This window comes from Fukomys damarensis, unplaced genomic scaffold (assembly GCF_012274545.1).
Source record: "Fukomys damarensis isolate Sample0158 unplaced genomic scaffold, DMR_v1.0_HiC HiC_scaffold_19, whole genome shotgun sequence".
Taxonomy (NCBI): Eukaryota; Metazoa; Chordata; class Mammalia; order Rodentia; family Bathyergidae; genus Fukomys; species Fukomys damarensis.
Genome location: NW_022900931.1, coordinates 31789539 through 31795367, shown reverse-complemented (window position 1 = coordinate 31795367; position 5829 = coordinate 31789539). Strand labels below are relative to the sequence as shown.

General features: G+C 50.0%; 1 pseudogene; it reads right to left on the bottom strand.

Annotated features, from left to right (window-relative positions):
* Positions 1-4570: 4570 nt before the first annotated feature.
* Positions 4571-5283, bottom strand: LOC104874781 (annotated as a pseudogene).
* Positions 5284-5829: the final 546 nt, after the last annotated feature.

Sequence of the window (5829 nt, the reverse complement as noted above, 5' to 3'; positions counted from 1 at the left end):
CTCGCTGCGCAGGGCACCCGCCCTCCTCGGGGTTCCCGGTGACGCCCCGTGAAAGTGGGTACATCGGAAAGCAGGAAAACGTGGGATCTGTCAGTGTCGGCAGGGAGCGTGCCGCTGCTCCCCTCCGAGCCCTGCTTCACTTCCCAGCGAGTCTGCCTCCTGGCTCCGAGCTGCACTGAGCTTGTGCAAAGCAGCCCCAGGTGGCAAAGGGCAAAGCGAGCGCCTTTGCTCGCTGGCTACCAGGACGGCACGGGCAGGGCGGCCAAAGGCGGGAGCCCGTGTCCCGCACACAGCTCTGGGCTTGGAAGTGGGGCGAGGGGCCAGCGGTGCCGGTGTCCCCTGGCTGCACAGCGTGGGGACTCAGTCCAGTCAGGCTGCAGGAGTGCCGTGCCGTTCTGGCCCTCGAAGGCCTCTCACCGGGCTCCAAGCCAGCCGCACCCCAGCACTGAGAGACGGGACTTGCAGGGGCGCTGTTCAGCCCCATCTGTGGGCTCCTAGGTCCCCACAGCAGAATGGAGCTCTGTCCTCCCGAACCCTTCTCCGTGTGCCCGCCCATAGCCTGGCTTTGGTGAGGGAGGTGGAAGGTGGAGGATTCAGCCAAGACCTGGACTCAGTATGGAAGGATCTGTGTCTATCTCCATCTGTGTCGGGGTTCGCTGCTCTATCCATGCTCACCCTGGCCCTCGCCCTGCCCCTCAGGGCCCTCGCCTGGGGCGCCTCTGTGTCGAACACAAACGTGGGCCTTCAGGGCTGCGGTGACTCGGCCCTGGGGATGCGGGGTCTGGGCGTGGGGCCTCCCAGGAAGCCGCATCCTGGCCCTGCTGGAACCTTCGCTTTTGTGGCTGCAGTGTAGAGAACTGGGCTGAGCCGGGCCTCACATGCTAGGCCAGGGCCGAGCACTCCCTGAACTGCATTCCAACCCATCTTTTCCTCCTGAATTCATCCCATCCTTCACTTTGTCTCTTTTCCTCCCTCCCTACCTCCCTCCCTTCCTTCTTTCCTCCCTCCCTTCCTTTTGTGGTACTAAGGATTGAATCGATGGCCTTGACACTAAGCAACATCCTTCCCCCCCTTTTTTGGGGGGTACCAAGGATTGAACTCGGTTCTTTGCGCTTGCAAGGCAGGCCACCAAACCGCTGAGCTAAATCCCCAGCCCCCTTTTCATTTTTTTGACACAAGGTCTCTAAATCACCCAGGCTGGGCTTGAACTTGCCATCCTCCTGCCTCAGCCTCCTAGAGTGCTGAGACCACTGGCATGTGCCGCCACACCCAACAAAGAGGGGCAATGCCTCCTAACTTCTAATTCCAAGCCAGGCCTCCCTGGACACACCAATCAGGGGCTGCTGTTGGACAAGACAAACCCCGTAAGTCCACGGCTGAGTTCCTCCCGTCTGAGTGGACAACACATACCAAATCCTAGAGCTGCCTGCCGGACATGGGTGTCAAGGCCCATACGAAGCTGAGACCCTGCCTCGTCCTTTGCACCTTGCAGATTCAGCTCATTGCTACTACACCCTTGAAGCCCCAGCCTGCCCCTCTCCACCACTGCCAGACCCTTAGACCCCAGCCTCCTGCCAGCGTCTCCACAAAGCATTTCTGCTGTCTCTCAGAAACAGTTCTTCGTCCAACTGTCCTTAACCCTCTGGAAGCCCTAGGCAGGTCAGGACCTACCACCTAGCCACACCTGGCTGGACCTTCTCAGCCCCTGGGGTGGGGGGGTGATGCCCCAGGACAGTCACCCTTGGTGCCTACTTCACCTGGAGAGAAGGTGTGCACCCCCTTCTGGCCTCCCCCCACAGTCCCAGCTCCGGGCCCACCCCTCCTGCTCCCTAGCACCCCATAGGCACCCAGTCAGGGCCCCAGGGCAGGGCTGGACCCAGGGACCCATTTCTGTGTCCCTACTGTGCTGTGAACACCACTCCTGGGCACAAAGACCTTACTTTTTCATAAGTTTGAAGTCTAGATTGAACTCCATGTTACAAAATCTTCATAGAGCTATGTCACCTGTCTGTTGTGTATATGTATATGAGTGTGTATACACACTAACATTTGCTTTAAGAAAGGACTGCATTCTTAGAAATTCAGAGGATTTGGCCAAACTTCCCATTTGTTGCAAATACCTTGTAGCAACTTTCACTTTTCTGATAGTATTTTGTGAGCACTTGCTTTTAAGTTACCTCTTGTTTGAGTCATGAGTTTCTCTTTCAGGAACTCCAATTAGCTTCTCCTACACCCAAAATATCCAGAGTTCCTTAGACATCATTTTTCAAACCATAATCAATATTGTGGGTAAGGATCATTATTTTATTTTATTTTTTTATGCAATAGAATTAAAGAAGACTAAAGCACATCCTATAGGCCAAACGTATTGTTGTCATGGCGCATCTGTTTCAGCTCACTGTATTTGGGTGAGTGTGTGTGTGTGAGTGTGTGCGCATGAGTAGCTAGTGTGTCATTAAATGGGTTCCTTCCTGTGGTTACAAAGCCAGAGCGATGTTGCCTCCGGCAGCACCGGAGCTGAGCGCATGGGGACACAGGGTTGCAGACCAGACCAGGCTGCAGCTCAGCAAGCAGGGAGCACTTTCTGCAGAGCCAGGCGGAGGCCTCAGAACGGAGGCAGTGGCAGAACAGCCAGTGCCATGGGGTGTTCCCTCGGCAGACGGTGGGTGCCAGAGCTGGGAAGACCTCCTGGTGGGTACAAGAAGTGAGATGGGACAGGAGGGAGCCCTGCTTTGCTGCCAGACAGAGCAGCCTCCCCCAAAGTTCCCTAACTGCTAGCAGTGCAGCGCTGTGGGAATTCCTAGCCCAGCCTCCCCAAGGCTAAAAGTGTGTTACCTTGCTCACTGGCTCAGAAAGTTGCTGAGGTAAAAATGCCACTTGCTGTGTCAGGCGAAGCTGTCTGCAGCCCAAGCCAACTGCAGCACCCAGGTGAGATGTCCCAAGGGCAGGCTGAGCTTTCTCAGCTCCAGAGGGCCAGAGGCTCCCCACCCGTTGACAGAAGCAGGAAGGAGACAGGATTGTGTTGACAAAGGAAAGTCACAAGCAGCCTGCAGCAAACTAACCTTGGAAGTCTCGCCCAGTGCCCAGGGCTTCCCCCTGCTGAAGACCTATAAGGAGAAGCCCATCCAGGCACACACTCAGGAAGGCGCTGTGCTCTCCCGTGAAGGTGAGCACCTGAGCCGGCCGCGTGGACCTGAGGGAGACGGACCACTGCCGCGCTTCTCCTTCACTCCAGTCACTCCTGTCTGGTCTGCGCAGGTTAGAATTGAAACTTGGAACCACGGAACATGCATGAGGCTTTTTAAAAATGGGCGGACCAGACAGCCAGAGTTCTAATAGCAAAGAAAGAGAACGTCTTTCTCTCACGTATTTTTATAGGGCACGTTTGCGGTACACGACGACATCTACCGTTTATCATGGGGAGTGAGTACTTGTACAAACAGATCTTCAATCTTTTTGTGCCCTCCCCTCCCATCTCTCCCTGCTCCATCTCTTCATCCCTTCCTATCTGAAAAACTCTATTCCTGTTGTTTCTTCAATTCTCTTTCTTCTAATCCCTTTTCCCTCCATCTTTTTTTTTTCCTTTTCATATTTGGAAAAAACTCCCTGCTTCCTAGTACCTATCCTTTATTTTGCTCTTATTTGCATTTTGGGTTTCTTGTGTAAGAGAAAATGTGATATTTAAACTTCTGTGATTTATTTCACTTAATATCTTCATTTTCTTACTTATTTTAACATTTTATTAGTACATATTAATTTTACAGAATATTGTGTTTCAAAGTGGTCTTTGCATACATGCATAGAACATATTGTGATCGTATCAATCCCCACTTAACCTTCCTTTACACACCTTTCCTTCCTTTCATGGTTTGAATGATTGAACCCAGGACCTTTGCACTGAGCTGCATCCTCAGCCCTTTAAACAAAATTTTTTTAAAATTTTGAGACAAGGTCTCACTAATTCTCTAAGTTGCCCAGGCTGGGCTCAAACTTGTGATCCTCCTGCCTCAGCCGCCGAGAGTTCTGGGATTACAGCTGTTTTTCTACTTCTAAATAGAAACACACTTGACTGTGGATATTACTGCGGAGTTATAGTTTGCATTTGGAAGATGAAATAAATCCAACTGGGGCAAGTGTGAGTTTGAACACAGCTTTAAGATGAGATTCAGATTCTTCTTCTTTAGCTTCCAGGAAAAAATCAATCTGGATTAGTTGGCAAAAGAAAAAACAGTGGCTTTGAAAATCCTGGAGGCTGAAATATTCACGGATATTACTTGTGACACTGGCCATGCTGCAACCAGTGAAGCTAAACTAGATGGATATCAGTTGAATTTTTCCCTTAAACACACAAAAAAAAGGTGCTTCAGCTATATTTTATCTTCTACTCCTTGTTCTAATTTTATAATTAATAAATACTTTAAAAATTAGTAGGAGTTTGGGTCCTAAGAGGAATCCATAAGCAAAGGTTTTTGTTTCTTGCTTGTTTTATTTATTTATTTATTTATTTTCAATTTGGAAGCAGATACTTTTTATTAACTGACCAAATCATAAAAATATCCTGGGAGATACCCTAGTTCATCCTTCTAACATGCCTGTTGATCTGGTCTTCCCTATTTCCAGCATCTCCACCTTCCACGAAATGGGTGATCCTTTTCTTCATTCCACCTCATGGAGAAGATAATTTGAATGCCTCAGGAAGTTACTTGCCTCTTTGAAGTGTTTTCCAACAGTGTAAATCTCATGAATGAGATCTTCCAAGCAAATGATGCCATATTTACCAAGAGATCGAGCAATCAGTCCATTATCAGTCAAGGCCATTGGCTTCTTATTGATTTTGCCATAGCCACACTTGTATATTAGTTCATTTACTGACTTCAGATTTGGGTACCCCATGCAGTATATGGTTCCACAATTCTCAGCACGTTAATTGAAGCCTTGTTAAGCTTAACAAAGGTACCACTGAAGATTTGACGGAGGCGAAGAAGCTGCAACACCTTGCGGGCCTTTGGACTCACAATGACAAATCCCAATTTGGGTTCTGAAGTACAGAGTAGTTGCCAGCTTTTCTTGCCACCCTAGCCATTCGAATCTCAGTGCTGTACACCTGTCTGTGCTCCTTATGATAGTGCCTGGCTTTTTCATAGATGAGCTTCCTCATCACCTTTCGAAGCATTTTTTGGGCAAACTTCTTTCTCAGGTGCTTTACCTTCAGCTCTGCGAAACGTCTTCACTTTTTCTTAAGAGTTTCTGGCACAGCCAGAACCTTCTTTTTCTTCTCTTTGACAGCCTCCATGGTTCCAGCCAGAAAAGAGCTTTCTTGCTTGCTTTAAGAGACAGCCTTCATATGTTGCTCAGGCTGGCCTCAAACTCCTGGACTCAAGAGATCCTTCTGCCTCAGCTTTTTAAGTAGCTGGGACGACAGATGTGTGCCACTGTGTCTGTCTTTAGCAAAAGGTTTTAATAAAAATTGAAAATGGATATGAAAAGGATTAGCTCAGAACTGGGCCTTCTCTTTCCAAAGTACTGCTTCAGAAGACTGTGGACCTGTTTCCTTTACACAGCCACCTCTGGGCTCTGCCAATTTTGGCTTGCTCTGAAGTTGGGAGCCAACCTTCTCTGAGGGATGTCTGAGTGTGGGTCAGGGACTGCAGTGTGAGCCCAGGCCTTGTGAAGGGCTCCCCCAGCACCCTGGGGGAAGAGGCCACCAAACCATGCTGAGGGATCAGCAGTGACCCCGCCCTGCGCAGTCTGCAGGGGAAGGTAATGCTGTGCGTCTGTGCCGGCATCGTCCTTCTCCCTGCTTCTCCTGCCACTTCCTCATCTGGCCTC